Here is a 23692-nt window from a genome sequence, read left to right on the forward strand (position 1 = left end):
TTATCATATAACTTCAAATCCTTTTTTTCCAAATGAACAAATGAAACTGCTTTTTTTCCAGCAGAAAACTGTAATCACAGTGACATCCCTCTGATGTAAAACAGCCTTTTCTCACATTAAATGTCAGCTCTTTAGATTGCTGTTAGGTCACTGTCCTCCTATACTTTACAAAACTTTTTCAGTGATTGCACACTAGCTTTCAACTATGTGTTCCTCTTAAGTGTTGTGTCCACAGTGCTTCTTTGATATATTCAATCCTTTTTACTGGTGAAATCAAAGTGGCACATAAACACAGGCAAAAACCTGGTGTGAGCTTTGATAACCAACTGCCCTACAAGGTCCACTTGCTATAGTCGGTGCTCCCTCTGGTAGCAGGCTTTATTAAACAGCTAATGGCTGTTAGACATCAGACCCTGTCTCATTATGGAGTGCAGCTACTGGCTGAGGTCCTTGCCAGCTGTGTTTTCTTTGGTGGCACCTATGTTTCCATTCTGAAACACTCGGAGCCCTCTATAAAGAAGCCTGTATAAATGATCAGTAGACTCCATTGACCACTGCTTGCCTTCCTCATTAACCAGATTATCTCCCTGACTTGGAAATATATATATATATATATATATATATATATATATATATATATATATATATATATATATATATTGTGAGATGTCCCTTTCAAAATAATTTAAATGTTTTCTTCAGATTTTTTACTTTTTACTCTGGATTTGTGGCAAAATAATTTGATTTTCAGATAGCTAAAAAGCAAATGAGGTAAATCGGGCAAATGATATCCTGACTCAAGCAATATTTTGGCACTAGAGGAAAATAATTTTCAGGGTGTATCAGTCCCTTTGAGAGCAGCCTTTGAAAAACAGACGGCACGAAGGAGACTGTCTCAGCCTTATGGCTTTCTGTGGCACGTCATTAGTCTGTCCAATTAGATAATAATGACTCTGCTTTCCATTATAGGCTGGTGTAGTACACGTGGCAGTCAGAGCTTTCGACCACCTTACCAATGCCAAGAAAAGTCAGTTCGGCTGACAAAGTAGTTCAGAGATCGCTTGCTCTTCCACATCTCTCTCCTTTTATGTCTTTCTGATTACTCACAAAACTGTTTTTTTTGCATTCTCAGCTGCTGTCAGGGTCAAGCTGAAACGCTACTCTGACAGAGAGGGCGGCACACAGCTCATTTGCAGCTACTGCTTGTGTTGTACTATGCAGCATGCATTCACAGCAAAACGATGTGAGAAATGCCTTGCAAAATTTCTAAAATGCCTCAAAACTTGCTCTAGAGCAAATTCTTTCTTTTTAAAGGACCCACACACAGTATAAAGCACAGTTACACAAAGAGAAATGTATAGGAAGGTGAACAATGGTGAGCATCAAAAGAAATAAAATCAGGTGTATTTTCCACAAACCTTTATTCTCAGGGGCTCTGAGGCTTTACGCTTTAATTCAAAAGGACAAGTTCTCAACATCTTTTGGAATAAGGATAACAGCGCACATAGTTTCTATTGTGCGGACATGAGTCTATTTACCATTTATCAAACAATGAAAGTGTGGCTACACTGGGTTTATCAACCAGTATCCCCAGTTTCATCTCACTTAAACTGTGAATGCACTGACTGTTAAGAATGCATTGGATGTGATTTTTTTTTTGTTGTTGTCTTTTTAAGAATTTTTGAGATTACAGTTTTTAAAGTTTCATCTTAGATAACTGAAATCTGGGCCAACATTTCTTTTAGAATGATCATGAAGACACAGAAATGTAAATGTGGGCTGAAAAAATGTTGATGATGATTTTGAATCTCTGGGGCTTTCAAGTGGCTGAAAGCTCAGGAACTTCAAATCAAAACTTGTTGTAGAATTTTTCCATTACGTTTCCAACAGCAACAGTGTTTACGTTATAGTCCCATCCTCAGAAAAGTCAGGAAACGTGTAGATTAAAGTTTCATGGGTAAACATTAATAACGAGTGTGATATTAATTGATTCACATTCTAGTTACAGGTCATCAGCCAATGAAATCAAGATTGCAGGTGTATTTCTTGTCTTAATCTCTAGACACAATTACTTGTAGCAATTATACAATCATCTGCTTTTCCACTGATGTACATAAAGTGGTAAAGCTGTATAATAACTATGTATTGTTAAGAGTTTTCCTTATCTCTAAGTTGTATTTACTTCTCTAATTACCAGCAAACATTTTTGTTCTACAGTTTTAAATTGATCATTTTTTATCCACTTTCTAGAACTTTTTTTTTTTTCTATTTGCAGTTTCTTTGTTTTAACCAAAATCTTAATGAACAGGTTTGATACATATATATTAAAAAGAGGTAGAAATTCAAAAGCTCTTTACTTTGAATAATGGACATGAATTGGATTTTGAAAATATTAATAGTCTTCTCTGCAAATCCTAAATCTTGTCTGCAGATTAGCCTGACATGTTCTATAATCATGGGTAGAAATACCTCTGTCAGATTAATATACTTTGCCTTAACACATACCATATGTATTCATATTCTGTGTGGCAGATAAATTACATATTCCATTATCATCCTTCAAAGAAGATGATGGTTACTGTATGAATATGTAAGCAGAGCTGATAGGTTTCTTTTTATCTTTAATGAAAACAAGCAGACAATCCATTCAGTGAGCGTCATGTTTAAATCCAACTCACAGTCATTATGATAGCAAGGTATATATACCACTCAGATTACAGGTGGATCAAAGCAGTGTGAATATAACAGATGCTGTTCAAATACTGACATCCTGGAATGGAAGGACAGCTCGCATGTCCACCAGCTAGGGCTCTTAAGTGTAATCACAATGAAGCTATAAAATGGATTAAACTGTGTTTTTGACCAGTCACTGCTGGTGATTACTCACTCTGGAGAGAAATCTGGCTATAAATGAGTTTTCATTTCATCACTGAATGGACCTGAGTAGCGACACACTTAGCTTGACACTGTTTAACGGTATCAGCATATATAAAATTATGTTTGCTGAAGGAGAGACGTCTCATTTGTTTTCTTATTATTTTGTCATTTATGTGATCAGGCTAAACAGTCAAGTGACGTGAATAATGCTTGTCATTTCTTTGTAACCCAGTGTTCAGTCAGAACACTTGGCTCCTGGTATTTCTGTGGATGGTAACCATTGTCACAGACCAAGCAAAGTCCCATGACAATGGCTTCCCCCCAGGGACAGCAGTCTCACCCAGGAAGACAATGAGCACTGCCTCAATGCAAAAAACGTCTTCAAAACAGACAAAATAAAACAACAACAAACCAAAAAAATAAAATTAAAGAAATGGGTGCCGGGGAGTTTAACAAAAACTCAACTTCAGCAGGAGCCAGTGAAAAAACATGGCTAATTTCCAGTAAAAGAAGAGCTTCTAGTCTGTGCCCAATCAAATAATTGATGATGAGCAGCCCCACTCACTTTAATATGTTTTAATCTTCTATTTTTAGATTTCAGTGTCATTCTGTAAGTGCTTGCCTTTACAGAATGACACTGATCCATAACAATACTGTAGTGTTGTGCTTTAAAATTCAGTTCAAAACACCATCAGAAATACTGGTGACCTAAAAGACCAAAAGTTGAACTTTAACCTCCTCCAAAAAATTGTTTTTGTTCTTTCTGCATTATTTCAGTCTTGTTTGATTTTATATATTCCTTCTGTCATGTCTTCACTCTCTGCCCTCCTGTGTAACTCTATGCTCGGCCCTAAAGTGTCACACGTGTGCCTAATTGTCCTCCATGTGTATATTTAGTCCTTGCATTCACTTCTTTCTGATTGTCATTGTATTATTATTTTCCTGTGTTCTCCTCTTTTTTTGTCTGCCTGCTCCCTTTGGTTATGTTTGTTTTGATTGACTGATCATCTATTAAATCTTTTTTTCCTCCAATAAATGATTTCTTTGTACTGAACTTTTACTTTGTCGCATGCATTGAAGTCCTTTATTTTTGAATACCAGTCATTACAATTTGTGTAATTCAGACAGACAAGCAAGCAGTATTATGATTATGGACTGAGAAAAAGGTCAGTTTCTGTAAAATGACAACAAAAAAAACAAAAATAAAAAGCACAAAAATAGGGAACAAACCTCTGAATTGACAATTCAATACACCGACAAACAACAAGGAGAAGACATGACTACTAACATACAGTTAACAAGTAAACAATTTACCGAATACAGGTGAAAGTAACAAGACAAATCACAAAAGGTCACATGAGACATGTCGAAAAAGGAGCAATTAAGCTCATTTTAATCATTGTAGATTTGTTTAATCTGTTTATTTATGACATTGTTCTCATATCAAAAAAATCAGCTCAAGCTCTCATTTTGCATTTGACTTTTGCATTTTTTCCTTAGTTTAGTTTAGTTTTTGTTGTTTTGTGTCTTTTCTTTTATCAGATTTGTGTGACCAATATTTCAGCTTTTAAATGCAACACCCCCAGATCTCCAACAGTTAATCTCAGTTATCCCTAAAATATCCAACCCTTTAAGTTGTATATATGTCGGCATATAGATCTGCACCATCTTGCCCTACTAACAAATAACACATTGCTGCACATCATCTACATGTTACAGTGTCACGCTCATTGCTGAGAAGCTCAAAAGTTCAAATTAGCTTTCAAGTATGCCCACATCAATGAAATCAGCATGTTGAAAAAATGAAGTCAGCATACAGCTGCCCTGGATGTAATTACTGTGTGCATTCCACATCAATCACAACTGTAAATATTCATTAACAAGACATAATTACCATTTCAAAGCCAACGAAAATGGCTACAATAACGTGGAGGCAAGATAGGCCTTTAGTCTAAATCAAAACAATTTAAGAACTTTATTTCCTGAAATGACTGCCAATTCAGCTGATGAAATGAATGTTCAGCTTCAGTAGCCCAGGAGTATGAAAATTGAGACTTGTCCATTTAGAGAGAAAAAAATCTACACTGCAAATGTGAGTTCGCCTACCTGGCAAACAAGGGCTCCTCATGCAATCAAACAATCAATCATAACAAGACACTAGAGGGGCAGTGATCATTACATACGCAATTCAAACATTTCAAAAGCACTAAATCATAGCAAATCACCCCAACTGAAAGAAAGTCATCCCATCCACTGGCAAAATATTTTGGTCAGTGTTTTTCTATTTAAATGCAAATTAGGAATCAGGATTCTCACAGGCAAAGAGCCTCTGGCCAAAGCAATTACTGTAATTAAATATTTCATATATAAAAGAAGGAGAACTGTTTGTGCTCCTACACAGGTTGTTGGTCAGGGTTTGCAGCAACAAATACCTTAAGATGTAGAGGGCACAGACATATGACACACCAGTCAGCCACAACGGAGGATCAATAAAATGGTATGGTTGTTAAATTTGAGGTCCTGGCATTCATCCACATCCATCTTTATAATCTGGTCAAATTAAAAAAAATGCAGAATTCAGGACACCAAAAGAGATTTCAAGGATTTATTTTCAAAGTTACTTTTCAGAAGCCGGAGGATGAGGTGGTGTGTGGGTGGTGAGACACGGGCCAGTGAAAAGAAAGCAGATAGGTAAGTTTCTTGAAAGATAGGGATCCGAATACTCAGCAGGGTAGACGAGTGGCAGGCATATGGGGAATCTAAACCACACAGGAAAATGAGAGGTAAATACAATGAATTCTTGCTTACACAGCCTTCAGCTATGGTGCTGTATACTGCTGGGAGACCCCCCATGATGCACTAAGATGCACTCTCTCCCTCTCTCTCTCTCTCTTTGTGGACATTAGCTTTGTTCTTCCTTTTCACTTTTGCCAAGTGCTTCCACATTGAGGACCAATGACTTTTGCTCTGACATCGGAGCGTATTCACCAGACAGCAACATACCTTGGGTTGTTTGTTTTTGTGAAGTGGAATCATACAACTAACATTCAACTGAACTGAATGGGAATTGTATTGTTACTGTTATGACTTGTGCAGGTAGCTGGGTGGGAGAGCTGGTCTTAGCAGTGATGACAGAGGGGTTTCAGGAATCTAGCTTTAAGTAGCCTGAAGGAGTTCATAAACACAGGTTAAAAAAAAAAAAACACAGAAATGCACACAGTGTAAGACTGAGAAGTGAAGAGCAGTGTTTGCGCTCTATCATCCAAACAAAAATGTACATGAAATGTGCGAACATTAAAAAAGCAACATTTTTCTTTTTATGCCACTTGGCTATACACTGCATAAAGTGGCTCTGATTTTTGGATCGGTCCATTCCATACGTGTTAAACATTTATGACTCTTCTATGAAATAATACATCCATCCATCCATCCATTCGCTTCCGCTTATCCTTTTCAGGGTCGCGGGGGGCGCTGGAGCCTATCCCAGCTGTCATAGGGCGAGAGGCGGGGTACACCCTGGACAGGTCGCCAGTCTGTGGCAGGGCCAACACACAGGGACAGACAACCATTCGCACTCACATTCACTCGCACATTCACACCTAGTGGCAATTTGGATTATCCAATTAACCTATTCCCACAAACTGCATGTCTTTGGACGGTGGGAGGAAGCCGGAGTACCCAGAGAGAACCCACGCAAACACGGGGAGAACATGCAAACTCCACACAGAAAGACCCCGGCCTGATGGTGGAATTGAACTCAGGACCTTCTTGCTGTGCGGCAACAGTGCTAACCACCATGCCACCGTGCTGCCCTAATACAAATAATAATACAAATATTGTAAAATAAATAACACAAGAAGCAGTACTTTATGTTACACCAGGGTCCAGAGTGGAATAACCACAAATACTTTACACAGAGAATCAACAACAAAAACCACTGGGACTTAGAATTTAGTCTGTATTAAAAGTCCCAGTGGTTTTCCTCCAAAGATAGAGAAGAACATGCTGTGTAACTGCATAAATGAGATGAGTTAGAGAAGTGATAAATACTCGATAAGGTCAACTGTATTTGATTAAATAAAATTAAAGATTTAGAACTGTTAATCATGTTAATTTTGTCACACTTTTTATTTACCAACATAATTTCAGTCTTTAAATAAGAATTTTCAGTCACATATTTATATTGTTTTTCCCTGGGCTGCTCCAACAAAACACGGGTCCGCTGTGTTAAATCCAAGCCACCAGTGACAGACATAAGAAACTGTAAATGTAAACTTTTGCAGACTTAAGTAAGTTACCACTGTTTGTTAGAAAATGTATTCTAGTGTCTCGTTTTTATTTGTCTAAGGTGAAGCATGGATTCATCTCTTTTTAAACTGACATATACCAAATGAGCAAAACATTTTCTTTTGTGTTTAGAAAGGAAGAACACAAGGAACATAAGTGAGAAGGGATGACTGATCTGGCACAAACTGACTAGAATTCCTTACCTGTTTTCTGACGAGACATTAGCATTCCTATTTTGTTTCAAGAGGGAGGAGAGTACGGTGACGCCTGCAGAGCATGAAGTTCTTTTGCCTCGCCAGCTTCCCCACATTTTTGAAAACTTTCCTCTCCTGGATCCTCCGGAGATGTAATTACTGTGCAGTCAACTTGTAAGACCCATAGTCCCGGGGAATGTATCTCCCTTATCGACTATTCTTGGCTGTTATTTTTAACATCTCACATCAAAAATTCACAGTTTTGCAGGTTTCCTTTGCTAAAGTGTATCATGTGCTCTCACAAACAGGAGAAAAAGACAATGAAAGGTTTTGGGGGCATTTGATGATTTTCTCTTAGACAGGCATGGGCTGTGACACCCAAAGGGTTACATTATGCCTTGGAATATAATGTAGAATATTGAACAAAGGCAGAAGTATTGACCAGAAAGCAATCAAATGCAATGCACAAGGTTTCAGCTTTCATTTTTCAGACAATGAGTGCAGTGTCGACACAGTCTCTTTAATGACACTATAGCCAATACAGAAATGACTTCCCAGATAATTTGTGCCTTTGCATGGCTCATTGATTCAGTATTGAGTTTCATAATTCTGTAAGCCATATGGCAGTGGAAACTGACTATTTAGCGGAGTAAATATAAAGGAAACCATGGTCTAGTCTCATTGCTGCTATTCCGACTATTAAAACTATGCTTCATTCTGCTTCAAAACTAAGAGCAAAAAATGTAACTATTGCTAAAGAGTGCAATAAAGGTGCAGATTTGTGTGCATTTTTGTATGTTGTCAGTCAGTGGGTTTCACATGCATTACAAGAGAGCATTCAAGGCAAACCATTTTTCCCTCCTATGATATGTAATCCCTTTTTATAAATTAAAGAAACACTCCTTGTGCATATTGAAGTCTCACCTGCTTTATGGTAAATTTGCAAGAGACATGGCAAACCTTCAAATCTTCCATCACTGTGGCCTTACCTCCAGTGGGCACTCTGACGTCATGCAAACAAACATCTATAATATCAAATCTTTTTTCTCCCTATGGAGGCTACAGCATACTTGAGGAATTCTGGGCATTGCATTATGCTGATAAGAATGTGAACTGTGCCACCTAACAGCTCCAGTACATGTTTTATTAATAAAGTATGCAAAATGGAACCATCCAAAACTGCAAAAATCAGGTCCTGCAAAAGCAGGCACTCATTTAGCGTCACTTTATGTGACAAAGATATAAGGAACACTCTGTTTTTGTGGGGTTCAATTGAAATGTAGCGTTCAGAAATGCAGAATTTAGACAAAAGACGCTCTTTTAATCCCGGACGTCATCAGAATATATCGAGGTTGATTTCATTTTGAATGCAGAAGGAAAGATTTCTGAAGATGTGTCCCTGAGACAAGTACAAGTACACACACACACAGACACACACTGCATTGCACTTGGCTTTCTGTATGTTCCTTGATCTTGCAGCTTACATAATATAATTAAGCATGTTAAGATTGCTTCATTGACGCAAGCACTGAACGCAGCAGTGTCATGGAGGGGAAAATCCCATCAGAGTCCCCCTCCTTCACAGCCCCTCAACCAACACACTCCCCCATTTGCGTCCTCGGCATATGTGGATTGATAAGAGACCCCCAAAAAAAGTATTTCCCGCATCGCTGTGCCAGGGACTGCTAGGAGCAATTGGTTTGTTCCACAGCTCTCCGCTCTTGTTGGCCTGCCAGCCTCACATCCTACCGGCTGCTACAAAAGGGAAAAAAAAGCTGCGAGGAGGTTGCCTCCCAGATATCATTCACAGGCAAAATGGGACAGTAGTTAAAACAAAGTAAATACACAGGCTGTGGGATCCATTCCATTTGATTATCGTGCCATTTGAATTATTTAACACAAATGTGGAATTACTGGTGTTTGTGGGTGGAGGCGGACTATCAGGGATAAATGAAGGGAGATGAGGAAAAAATATAACTGTGCAAATCAAACCCTGAGTGTTGAATTTAAAAAATGAAATGCATTATTCATGACTAATCACTTCTGGCAGTGATTGCGTGAACACAAATTGCAAGAGGTAAGGAACTGACAAACTCACAACAAACAGAAGCCAGTTAAGATGTAAATACATCTATTAAACCACCAACATACATGAGGTAAAGAGGACGTAATCACAGGTATACCGGCTTGACTTTTGTTTTGCTGACACTCAGAAGTGGTCTGTCAGATCTGCACAATGAGCATGCTTTCATAACCTTGATTCAAGTTAAGAAACCGATTTTGTTTTGTGTAAAATATATTTTTAATTAAAGCTGTGCAAATTAATAACTTTAAAACAACAACGGCTTGTATGGGAGATATACTGGGGCAAAATCTTCTTCTCCATCAAAAAAACACGGCAGCATGGCTTAGCTTTGTAAAGTTACATCTGAACTAAACTTGTGTTCTTTGAATAGACATAGATATATATCAGCATAAACACCTGATGTCAGTTGTGATGATTTGGGCTTGTTTTGCAGCCACAGGGCCTGGGCACCTGAGTGGACATGAAGTCCTCTTCACACCAAACATTACTAGAGTCAAATGTGAGGCCATCTGTCTGGCAGCTACTGTAAAGCTTGGCTGATCCTCTGGAGATGTAATTGAACAAAAGGACAATGCTTCCAAGAACACAGCAAATCTACAACAGAATGGCTGAAAGAGAAAAGAATCTAGGTGTTGTAATTGCTAAGTCAAACCTCAGTCCAATTGGGATGCTGCGGTGAGACCTTACAAAAGTATTATGTACATAAAGAAATGCCCCAAAACGTTAATGAACTGAAGCTTCCTCCACAATGATGTGAGAGACTGATACCGAATAAACATTTACTGCATATGCATGACTACGTATTCAGTATTAGTCCTCAACATGATAACTATCCTGTTATATTGGTTTGGGAGACAGTGATGTTTATAAAAGTAATGTAGGGGAAAATGGATGCTGTGTAAATGCAAATCAAATTTGATGCCAGCAACAAGTCTCAACAGAGTTGGGACAGAGGAATGTTTACCACCGTATAACACTCTCTCTTTTTGAGCCAACAGTCTTTACAGACTCAGGGAATCAGGAAAAAGAGAAGACAGTTCTTGGACCATTGGGAGAGGAATGTTTTCTCATTCCTGACTGATATAGAATTCTAGCTGTTCAACAGTCCTGGTTCTTTTCATTTCGTGAGATGTACCAAATGTTTCCAACTGGTGACAGGTCTTAACTGCAGGCAGGTCACTTCAGCACCCAGAAGCAGTGGAGTGCAGCATTGTCTTGCTGAGACATGCAATGCAAGCCCTTCCCTGATAAACATGTAACCTGAATGGAAACATATGTTGCTCTAAAACCTGTATAAATCTTTTAGCATTCCCAGCTACAGTTACACAACACTGCATCTGTTTACCAGGAGAGATGCTTTTGAACTTTGTGCTGATAACAAGCCGAAAGAACCCCCTCGTCTTTAGTCTGCTGTGTTTTTCAAAAAGAATTTGAAATTTCGGTTTTTCTGATGGTTTTCAACTTTCCTTCGCTCCTTTTGAAATGAACTTTGGCCCAGAGAAGATAGCAGTGTTTTTAGATCATGTTCACACATAGCTTTTTCTTCAGATGATAGAGCTTTAACCTGCTTTTCTGGATGGCTTTTGTGTTCATGAGCCAATGTAGTGATTTCCATGACAGAATCATGTCTGTTTCTAATTCAGTGCTGCCCGAGGGCCCGACAGTCTTTTTGGCTTTGACCTTTGCATACAGATTTTTCCATAATGATATTTCATCAACTGTTTCCTTTTAGTACCACTTACTCTTTCAGACTTTTGTTGCCCAAAACACAACTTTTGGGGATATATTTCTGTGATCAAAGTCAAAATAAGCAAATAAGCAAACAAAACAATTTTTCTAAAATTAGTAAATTTCCCAGTCTTAAGATTTGATATTTTTTTGTATTCTAATCTAAATAAAAAACTGGCTTATAATCTGAAAATAATTTAATTCTATTTTATTTATATTGACACAAGGTCTTTTCCTTACCTTTTTCACAATTGGGTTTGTACAAATGAAATTTTAAAAAAAAAGCAGCACTGTAGTACAGAGCTATGTTTTTTCCATTTCAAACATCAACCCTAACATTGCATCACATATGTCCAAAACCGAGACCTGGAAGATCAAAGTTTAAAGATTAATCCTCAACTTGTAGCACAATGGATCCTAAAATTAAATGCTTATACACTTGTCTTATGTCTTGATTGGAGGGGTGCATGAGCCCTGAGGGGGGACACGCAGACCTATTCTGAGCTGTGAAGATGCAGAGCTGTGTGAATGTGTGAATGATGCTGTCACATGTCAGGGAAAATGAAATCAAATGAAGTCAAATGAGGGAAAAGAGCTCTACTATATGATTTTGTCATGAAGTGATTACTTTTGAAGTTTTATTAATAATTATCTCCATCAGAATACTGTCTTTGTGGAGGTGCTTTCAGACCTTTTCTCTCATGTACAAAGACTGATACCTTAACAAGCAAGTTTTTCATGTAAAGCTCCCACTGGAAATCCATTTTACCCAGATAAAAAGGTGATTATCTTCAAATGTCAGTTAAACAACAGAGGAGTCCAAATCATCGAACCAATTCATCACGCAAATTACACTGCAGTAATGGAACCATATCGAATGTGACCCGACTGACAAATACACGAAGCCATGATTGGTTTTTAAAGGTGCAGTGTGTAAAATCTCATCGCTAGATAGTAGATTGCAGATAGCAGAATCATGTTTCTCAGCCCACCCAAGTCAAGTGCACAATCCTAGTTACAGCTTATCCAGTAGGACAAACAACTCTGGCTATTCTTTATTTGTGGTTAGTGTGGTGCCAGTTTGCTGTTTACCTCAACTGTCAATATACTGGATGCCCATGTCTATTTACACTGGAGGAGGCCATTAAACTATGTGAAAGGAGTCCAATACAAATTGATGTGTCAGTGAAGTTCACTTCTATCCGATGACAGTGAAACTGAGGTAAGTTGTTGAGAATATCCTGACATTTTTTATCAGTAAGGGATGCTTCTTTTGCCACTGTTAGCTGCTGTTAGCCAGGATTAGTGAAACTATCTTTGAAGTTCAGAGTCAGACCCAAATAAACCCGAGTAAACTCTCATATGGTGTGAGGACACTGTTAAGACACTCAAGCCTAACTTTAGCTGATATATGTCTTGATGCATGCTCAATCATCGAGGTAAAGAAATCCCAAAAAGTTGATTTTATTCATCTGGATGATTGAGTAAATGGGTATCCCAGGTGGAAATTTGTCGTGCTCCAGGGGACCCAGGAGACCCGCATGTGTCAGGAGTATTGGAACAGCTGAGACACATTATCTCTGTCATGATGTGCAGTGTGGCAGGCAAGATTGGACCCAAAATGCAGGACACAGAGGAAAAACGTGAACTCAAAAACAGGCTTGGAAGGAATACAAAACAATAACAAACTAAACTGGGAAATCCAAGAATATAACTCACAAGAGAAAACACAGCACGAGAGGGGAACCGACGTTAACGACGCAACAACAAGAACTAGCTGACAGGGACTAAAATACACTGGCAGGCACATGAGGAAATGAGGAACAGGTGGGCACACAGCTGGGACTCATGGACATAACGAGACACAGACCTACAAAGTAAAACAGGAAACACATAGACTATTTTACAACACAAATGCAGGGACCCGAACAGAGCACAGAGGGAAGACACAGGTAGGGATAATAAACACGACGACCAAACCCAAAGAACTAATACAAAATCAGAATAAACTAGAAAATGATAATAATAAACTTAAAGCGCTGGGTCACCGACCCAGGACCATGACAATCTCTAATTTTCTCTGTGGCTTTTAAACCCCAAAACACACTGCACCAAAACTTAGTCCACCCCAAGGATCAGGTACCCTGGCGCAAACAGAGTAATTTAGTGTATGCTATTAAGTGCCAGGAGGATTGCCAGGAGTTATACATCGGGGTAACCAAACAACCTCTGGCTAAGTGAATGGACCAATACAGAAGCGCTAACTCTCTTTCAATGATGAGGATGTACAGGACAGGGAGGAATGCTGGTATGAGCGGTGAGTCAAGGAAGCCATTTACATAAAATAGAAAGACCATTTCTGAATCGAGGAGGGGGCCTAAGGGTACGTCTTTTACCATCTTGCAATGCTGTGATTGCAGCCATTCCCCAACTCTCTGTGAATGGTACTGATGGCCATTGATCAATGGTCTTTGATCAGTGGTTGTTGATTGATGGTCATGACACTTTGCATATTAACGATCAAGGAACTGACCTCACAGCCCATTGTTCATTCAGTGTTTCAGTCATTCTGCAAATATACTGTTTATAAGGTTGAGGAAACATGCAGTTAGCTGAGACTGAAGAAGTCACTTGGATGAGTGATGAAAAGTTTCTCCCACTGAAAACGCTCCATCCAGATAACCAGAATCAACCTTTTGGGGTTTAGCTTATATAGTGTTAGCTTATTGTTGCAATTGTAACAATATCAGAAATAAATAAGCATGTTTATGCATTTTGTGTACTGTTAGAGATCTGTGATGGTCCACAAGGTGAGGAGGAAGAGATGAGATAGAAAGGAGAGAAGAGAGGGGACTGATGAAGGAGGAAAAGACATAATGAGAAAGTGAAGATTAAAATATACATGTACAACTGTTAAACTGTATAATATAGCTTTTAAAAGCATTGTGGCCCTGAGTGGTCAAACAGACTGTAACTTCAGAAAACACGAGCAAATAGAAAACCCTAAAAAAAAAATCACGAAAAAATGGAAGGGTCATAAAATTCATGTAATGCTATTAGCTGTTAACTGTTAGCTTTTCACTTCTGTAGCTGTTCAGTTACGTTATTTTTCCCAGAAATAGTCCCGTTATTTTTTTTCATACATTTTTTTTACAGACAAAAGCCCACAAAAAACCTATTTCCTTTGTGTTTTATTCAACTTAATTTGTGTTTTGCGTGCTTTTGCAGCATTTCTTTTTAAGCTGGAGATCTTTTGACCTCCTAAAACCAGCATATAGAGCTATTTGAATTGCAATGCCCATCTTAGCCACTGTATTCAAAATAGTGGGGCAACATACAAACTGCCGCCCTCTCCTATGTAATTTTTAGTCAGTTAATTATATATAAGTATCTAATAGTTAATTGGGAGATGTAATTACACGCCAATCATACCAATGAGTGGAAAAGTTTTTTTTATTAAATAACTTAAAGTTGTGGGAAAAAAATGACTTGCTGTACCTTTCAATAATCCATCATCTACTCTGTCCTTGTTTTAACATGTCACTTCTATGTGAGCCCGTGGTGCACCAGAAACAAGCATTTTCATAAGGATATTAAATTGCATTAATCATTCAGGAAGCAGAAATATTTGCTTTGATTTATGGCGAGTGGCTTTTAGGTTAAAGATGGCGTGATTGTTCCATCAGCAAACAATTCAATCACTCAATGGCGCTTTCTTGTAGAGGGCACAGGGGATAAGGAGCAAAGATGAGGGGGTGCGTGGAGTAGTGGGGGGTTGAATAATTAACAGAGCTTTAGGCGAGGGATTTGCATACTCATACTTTGGAGGCTGTCCGTGTGAGAGAAATGACCAACTCATTCCTCATTCATGGAAATGATCCGCTTCCTCCCCAGTCATATGGCTCCAGTCTAAAAATACTCCAGAGGTCATTTACCAGGTTTATTACAATCAATATTTCTTCCGTACCTCCCCCCTACACAGCTGCTCCCAGGTGGGATGCTGGTGTGCTCAGAAAACCTATGCAGCACTGAGGGGCTCCAGTTGCTGCGTTAATATGTTGCATGAGGGTCAGATCTAAACTTCCAGGAAACCAGCAGATGATGGGAGATAAAAGTAAGATGTATTGTAAATTTAAGCCTGAGTCTACCGGCATGTGCACTTTTCTGTATGAGATGTGCAGGAGTGCTCCAGTCCTGGAGGAATTCATTTGTGTGCAGGTGGTTGTTCTGGTAATTGGCGTGTTTGCAATGGAAACCACACAGAGATAATTGTCCTAGCTTATGTTTCCCAACATGATGCTGCACGTTATGTTCCACTCAGTGGTTGTATGCATTTGCAATGCACTAAGCGTCAGAAGAGAATAATTGTCAGAGATCAGGGTCACTCTGGAAACAGTGGGGAGGCCGGTGTGCTGGTACCAAGTCTAATGTATTCTGTGGCTGGCACATAGTGCACACAAAGCTCTGCTGAAAAATCCAACTGATTGCCCTAGTCTAATGAGTAAAAATGTTATGGAGGTAGTTTAGATACAACATTTTACTTTGTTTGTTTACAAGGTCTATCAAAAGAAGAGCACTCATGGGGGAATTAATGTTTTGTATCGCTACGGCTCAGAGGTTTGTTCTGTGGATTCAAATAATGGAGCTACATCACAGAAAAGGGTTGTTGGATTGTTTTCTAAATGCATTTTGGATTTTCCTGTGCACTCCTGATTTTCCATATGGTCAGTTGTGTTCAGACCTTTGCATTCACTCATCGTGAATACAAATGTCATTGTCATCTGGGGATTTTAATGACATGTAGAGAGTTTCGCTGGTATACTTTTGACCCTCTGTGGATTAGAGAAAATCCAAAATAGATCAAAAAATTGTGGACCCAATTCTTGTGTTTTAAATTCATCAGAGATATATGTAGTTCACAGAAAATCATTAAAAGCCCATAATTACCATGACATTCATCCCCATGATGAGTGTATATTGTGTAAACGTCTGACCATCGCTGCAGTTCCTGTTCCTCACAACATGGAGGCGGCTCAATCAAAAATTTTTCTCCTTCAACACACTTCAAGAGGAAATTGATTGTTCTGTCATGTATACCACAATCTAATGGCATCCAACAGAGCCTGTAATCAAGTGAGATACGTGACATTCCAGAGTAATGCAAGGTCTGTCATATTAATTTCTGAAAAGAAAATATCACCGTAAAAAAAAAGATACTGGAATTCTAGCCCTTTCTTCTTCAAGGAAAGGGCTACTTTGAGGAAACATCTGAGAAATTCATTATAAAAAAGCATCAAAGGTAGAAATGTTGAATTGCGGGAAGAGATAAAGTGTTTTAATTCAACAGTTTGTCTAAAAATGAAATACAACATAAAAAGCATAGTATTTTGCATTTTGGCTGGGTTTACAAGTAAAAGGTTGTTGCTCATAAATCTCAACCATCATAAAACTGCATAAATGCACGTAAGCCAGTATTTCAACTCCCATCTTTTGACTTAAATGGAAGCGGACACTCCCTTTGTCTCACCATTTGCATGTGTAATTGACGTTATTGCACTATTAGTTACTAAAATCTGACAGTGAGACAAGTAGATATGAACAGAAAGAAAATCTGGTGATCAAGGAGCTAGAATAACAAGCAGATTAAAAATGACTTAAAACTAAGAAGAAAATAAATAAATAAAACCGCACTGGTTCACACTGAGAAAGCAGATCATTTCTCACGGTGCTGCAATAACACCCACAATTATCAAATAACAACAACAACAAGAGACTCAATAAGATTTAGTACACACTAAATGATTTTGAATGAAATTTCTGTCATTTCTGAAATGACAAAACGGTGCAAATTAACAAACGGTGCAAATTAACATAGATTAAGAATGTTGGCAAATGAATAAGAAATTCAAGCCCTGTAATATTTATTATTCTGTATTATATAGTATCTTTATTTTAAACAGGTTAAAATAGTATAATGAAAACAACAGAGAAAAAAAGAGACAAACAAACAAAGGAAAACAAAGCAATAATACTTAATAACTTTGAAGCATATATAGAGCATATAAAGGAAGCAAATACTATTCTTCCTTTTTAAATACCAGTTTAATGTAAGGAAAGATGTACACAGGATTTTATACACTCACTCATCTGACTAATACACCTCGGATTTAGAGTAGTTTTAAAATAGCAAAAGATTAATTTGAAGTATTCTCTAATTTCCAAATAACCAAATTCAAACTTTAAAAAATACAGGATGCGTCACTTGACATATTTTTGCCTGTGATTCCCACCCATCCTCTCGGAGACTCACCTTTAACTCTCCTTGCTTGTTCTCATATCCATCTGTCAAGTTGGTGACATTTAACCTGTGAACTGCTACTTGTGGGGAAAGGTGTTTGCTGGGCTCCTGAAACTTTAAATATTGCATTAACAACAATATTGTTTTTTATTAAGTTGTTTTCTGTCTAGCCAAGGTCGTGTTGAAAGATGAATTTTTAATAACTTCTGTTATTACAAATGTCAATCTGATTTTTAAGGACGTTTTGTTACTTCTTAAACAGAACCAATGCATTTATTGACATTGCAACTCTCTCCAAGATGCTTTGCTTGCATGTATGACCTGCATTAAAAGAAATTAAATGTAGCCCGTGTGTAATATACTTCATCTAAGTTCTGTGCACAGATTGGATTTTATTAAATGACTGTCTGTGCACATTATTATTTATGATCTTTTTTCACATGTTTAAAAATCATGCAATTTACTGAAAGAAATGTCCTCATTTTCATATACAGTCATCCATGTTCACTTAGAGCAGTTACCTTATACTCAGATTTCTTTTAAGAGCCAACAAAGTGGCCCGTTGGGTGTCTCCTCCACGCCAGTGTGAGTACAAGTGATCTCATTTAGGCCGTTTCCCTAGAGAGGCTACGCAAACTCTAATGGTCGACTTAGCATTAATGGTAAGTGAAATCTCTGCCGTTGTGACAGACAATCCCCCGGAGAGCAGCATTACCTTATGCTGTCTGTTTTGCTGCATCCGCACCTCTAAAGCCCACTGCTCTTTCTGATTTATTCTTGGAAGTATATTTACAGGTCACATTACTCTTCTGTTATTGTTCTTAAATTAATTTCACATATGTGTGCATAATTCAAATGATTTTTGAAGGACAGTATTATATTTCTTATTCCCTCCTCAAAGTACATATTTGGTCTGGTATACGATGTCATTTTTACTCAGTGTTAAGTGCAAATAGCTGACATAATGGGCTTGCTAGCACCTTATTATCCAGGAGGATAATAGCAGTCTGTTAGCATACCTGCCCATAGTGGTGAACATAAAAGAACGAAGTTTGCAATAGGTCCCAGCAAAAGATAAATATTTGATGGAGATTTAATAAAAGGCTTAACAAGCTGAATAATTTAGGAGACAAGTCTCAAGTGAACTGCACCCAGAGCTAAACGGGCATATGGTTAATTATTTAACTACCCGTATTTAGCCCTTCAGAAAAAAACTCATGAAGCTAACAAGTTGGATGACCTCCGCACTCTTCTCTGAAGTGAAAGATATTGATTCAGAATTTTTAAAAAGTGACATATTGATTTAATATTTTTATTTTCTTTTTTTCTGAAACCGAAAATTAAAAGAACACAGTGCCAAAAGGTTAAATCCCAGTAGGGCATTGCAATATAATAATAACATAAGGACTAAACCACTTTAAGTCGATTTTGAAATTGACATTTGGCTTTAAAAGACATATTGATTCTTGGCATTTGATGTACCTTTTCTGAGAACTGTCAGTGGCCCTTGGGGATTATAACAGCCAAAAGCCTCAAGTGTCTTTACAAGTCAACAGGAGGGGCACATTTCTATTAACATTTCTGTAATGAAGACGACCCTGATGAAGGTCACAAGCCAAAACGAGCTGGTCCACTAATAACGTTGTTCCTTCAAGTGTCGCTGGAGTCTTCACACAACCTGTTAACATTTCCTTGTTATCTTTTCTCAACAGTGTTTCTGAGAAACAGTCATCAGCACCTAGGGTGACCGTTCCACTAGCACTGCTGACAACACGACCACTTTTCCTCAGCAATCTCCACAAGTGGGCTAGATAAAGCCAGGCAGTTTCTTAAAAATGAAGTGGACCAGGGCTACACATTGTCATGTGCCATGGGAGTGTCTGGGCTTTTTCCTGTTTGTGTGAGAGAAGTTCCAGGGTCCATCCTCTGGGGCGGAGTTTCCGGCACCTCACCTGCTCCTCATTCCAGGGCAATCAACGGGAGGGTTTTTAAACCAGCACCGCTTGTCACGCTCCACCAGTTCGTCCTGCTACCATTAATGGTAAGGCGGCCTCCTTGTGTTCAGCTTCATGCTCGTCTGTTCCGTGTGTAACGTTGCTTCTCTGTTAGATTTTACATTAGTTTCTCCTGCTGCCGTACCGTGCGCTACTACAGTCTACAATGCAAAGGTTCCATAGTCAGCCCGCTCACCTGCCTGCCCTCCTGCCTGTCATGACTCTCTTGGACCCCCTGGAACAAGTGCTCGCCTCCCCACATGAAACTCTCACAGACATCCCCTCCAGGACTACTCAGTGTCCCGACCTGCACACCCCACTGCAGTGCGTACTCACCTCTAGCCATTCTCTCAACTACCTGCCCAGCATCCTTTCTCTCCTCTGTTACAGAGCTCCCCGTTGCGTCGCTCTCCTTGTGTCCAAACATTCTCCGTCTATGACCTTCTAGGTCGCCTGTTAATGTTTTCAGTTTCAAGTCATATTTGAGTTTTGAGTTCACTTTTTGTAAATAACCTTGTAAATAGTTCAACGCATGTATTAAGTCTTCTTTTGGTTCCAAACCTCACACAACCCTCCAGTTCTTGACATACATAGAGAAGCCCTAAGAAGTCTTCATGCTAATGCATAGCAGACTACAATACAGTAATAAATAATTTAGTTAGCTCTAGAAAGTAAAAGTGGTTTTCCTTCCCTCAGAAAAAAATGTGACATACTTGAGTGTGTATATAGAGTGTAATTAAATTATTAAATAAAAAGATTACTGTAATCACAGGTGGTGTCGTCTATGTAGCACACAGGAATATAGGAGGATTTCTGTATACCCAAATAAAAATGTGGAAGGATATCTAACAATATGATTACGATACAGCACGTTCACCTTCAATAAATATGGATGTATTTTGGGTCCTTTCTGGCTGGGTAATTCTAGAAGAAAATGTTTTTGACTATACTTGATGCACAAACATTTTATGTGACAATGCCACAAGAGAGAAAAAGAGGAAGCAGAGAGGCAGTGATCACTGGTTGTCACATTTGTCATCTGGAAGTTTCCAGCAAGATTCAGAAATGGCAAAAGTAAACAAATCCATCACTTAAGTAAAAGTGCAGATACTTGTATCAAAAAATACTTAGGTAAAAGTTGAAGTACTGAAAGCTGGATAAAAGCAGACTTCTGTAAGTGAATCTATCAGCACCATCCTTAAGTTCAAATTGATGTCTGCTACCCCTGATATAAACTAGCACTGACCATGAACTCCATAGTTACTCTGTAGCAGTCCAAAACCAGTGCAATATTATAAACCTCACCACAGTACTTAGAACTAATCAGTTTATCGAGCACTAAACTGCAGTTGCATTTGAAATTACCTGCCATTTTCAAACCTTTTCACATACTTTATATATGCTTGATCCTTTACTGCAGCGCTAGATAGGTTCTAAAGTACTGAGACCACAACTTAAGGACAAAAACAACTTTTGGATCATTTTAGTAGATAGTACATTAGAATCAAATATGTTTTTGACTATTTATTCCCATCATGTTCGTTTAGGACTGTTAATGGATACACCAACTTGACTGTCTTAAATTTGAATTCGTTCCATTTAGGTTCAAATCAGTTTGATGTTTAAAGGTTTGCAGAGAAAGGAGATTATAACTCCCTCTCAAATGTCTTATAAAGAAAGTAATGAACCTGTTTTGGAAAGGTGAGGAGAATCTGGAGATGTTTGTTTTCAGAGATACAGAGTAAAAGCCAAAAGTTGCCAGAAAAACAAATACTCAAGTTAAGTGAAGATACTTGAAAATTCTGTTTTATGGATAGTTTTAGATACTACTGAGAAAGAAAAAGGCAGATGGAGGCAGAGTGGTACAGGTGAGGCTAAAGGAGGTGGAGTGTTATTCCGTTGCTGTAGTAGTGAATGAGTACAAGTCTGCCCGTTAGTGATGGGAAGTTCGGCTCTTTTCAGAGAGCCGGCTATTGTGGCACGGCTCCAAAAGAAGAGCTGGCTCCCAAATTAATTTTTTATCATCTGTAGCCTCATATTTTAGCCTTACTTGGCAAAGTATTTTAATATTTTAATCAAACTTTTAATTTTAATTCAACACTAAAACAAAACACTGCAAGCAAATCCACAGAACAGAAACCGTACCAAACGCAGTAGCCAAACAGTCTGTCCTCAGTGCAGGTTGACATTGAGAAAAATCAAATGCCTCAGGTTGGATGACGCGGTTTCTGCTTCTTCTTTAAATTGCTGCCAGATGCGGCTTCGTTTACGGGTGTCAGTCATATTTATGTGCTTTTGCGACTCACTTGCACTCTGCTCCTGAGGGGTAGTGATGTGCGAAGCAATCCTGAAATATCGATACTTCCAATACCAGCGTTTCATGTTGTAGGATCAATTCCCATATGGAAATATTAATATTTAATTTGATTAAATTTGTTTTTAATCATAAGTAGTCATAAGTAAACTCAGCAATTAGCGCGATAGTCGACAATACCCTGTTAATAGCAACTACAATCGCTTTCTGCCTCTCATTTATGTGCGTGCTATGGCTCCACAACAGTGTGAGCCAGAGAGGAACCTGAGACACAAAAACATTAGACCACAAAACACGCAATCTTGACTTGGGTCACAGATCATAACTGTGTTTACGTTCAGCATAGAAATTATGCTGTGTGCGATGTATGTGGGAAGACAGTTAAATATTGTGGCAACACAACAAACCTCGTTTAAAAAAAAGTGGGGAGACGGCTCTCACTTGATGAGAGTTTGGTCTTCTGATTCACTACAATAGAATAGAATAGAATAAGACTTTAATTGTCCCACAAGGGGAAATTTGGTTGTAACAGCAGCAAAAAGACACATATACAAACAGAACAGGACATAGAACAGAAGCACACAATTTTTTTTTTGCATATTTACATCATGGACAATAGTTACCAAAACAGTACTGTATAGTTATTAAAATTGAAGTACAGATAAGTGGCAAACCCAGGTTGTAGTGTGCAAACAGAGCAGGATACTGAAAGATGTTTAAATAGTAAGAATATTTAGAACAACTTGAAAAGTGTAGATTGTGTATCATACCTGTGCATTAAAAGTACATATGTGACTTCCAATAAGTTAGTATATATAAACTGAGAAAAGTAATGTGCAAGTTATAAAAGTAGTAGTTGTTCGGTTGATTAGTGCAAATTACAGCGCTGATGTAAACATCTGTGTTTGTTGGGAGCAGTTTTGATTGTGCAGTCTGACAGCTGCAGGGAGGAAGGACCTGTGGAAATGTTCCTTCATGCAAAGAATGAATGAGCAAAGGATGCCTTCATGTAAAGAATCGGCTCTTGCAAACTCAGGTAGGTAAATAATGTGGCTCGTTAGCTAGTTAGCCAGCTCAGTCATTTTTTAAAACTTTCCTGTCAGAAGGCACACCACTTATGACACCTTCACATGTCATCATAGCTATTTAAATAATTTTAACACAACTAATTCCAAGGCACACCTGGCTAATCCCCAAGAAGATTTTTATGATTTTATATTCGTAGCTGAGTTCAAATAATGGATAAGTAGATAATTAACATGCTTGTAATTTAATCATCACATCCAAATGTGAAACATCTGGCTAGTTTTTCTTGGCATATGCTTATTCTGTCCTCTTTTTTTTTTTTTTATAACCAGGACAGCAGAGAAGGGAAGAGAGCAGAAAACCGAGGATGTATATGATGATAGGTTTGTAGCATAAACCTATTCGCTGGAACGTTAAGGACAATTTACTACACAGCAAAAACAAGACACAAGTAGGCAAAGTTCTTGGTGTTACTCACCAAGGAAGAGTAAGCCTGCCTGGAGCCAAGTGTCGTTCCACTCACTTGACCTCCGTCAGACTCTCAGCCAGGTTCCCCAGAGCACTCCTTTTATTGTGGTTACATGAATATGCATAGGTTCATTAACATATGACGTTTCATATAGGTATACATGTGGACAAAGAATACCGTGTGTGTGTGTGGTCAAGATGTGACCCCGTGAAGACTCCCCAAAGCTGGTGCCAGGAGTCTAGCGGTCCATCTAAACAAAAGGCTCTTATACTTAACCAGATACAGAGTAGGTGTCCTCCTATACCCTAAATCAGTAAGAGCAGATATAACCTCTCTCCTGACCTTATGTTGTGTGTGCATGCCAGAGTGCTCTGGGAGGCACACAGTCTCCACAGACTACTAAGGATCAAACCTCTACC

The 23692-nt window shown here is 38.4% G+C and overlaps 1 long non-coding RNA gene across 1 annotated transcript; it reads left to right on the plus strand.

Moving 5' to 3' along the window:
* The first annotated feature begins 12766 nt into the window (after positions 1-12766).
* LOC146495048 (uncharacterized) lies at positions 12767-23092 on the plus strand. Its single transcript, XR_014871387.1, has 3 exons — positions 12767-13124; positions 19183-19511; positions 19580-23092. It is a non-coding gene; the product is annotated as an uncharacterized LOC146495048 (long non-coding RNA).
* Positions 23093-23692: the final 600 nt, after the last annotated feature.

The sequence above is a fragment of the Neolamprologus multifasciatus genome, chromosome 20 (genome assembly GCF_963576455.1).
Source record: "Neolamprologus multifasciatus chromosome 20, fNeoMul1.2, whole genome shotgun sequence".
Lineage (NCBI taxonomy): Eukaryota > Metazoa > Chordata > Actinopteri > Cichliformes > Cichlidae > Neolamprologus > Neolamprologus multifasciatus.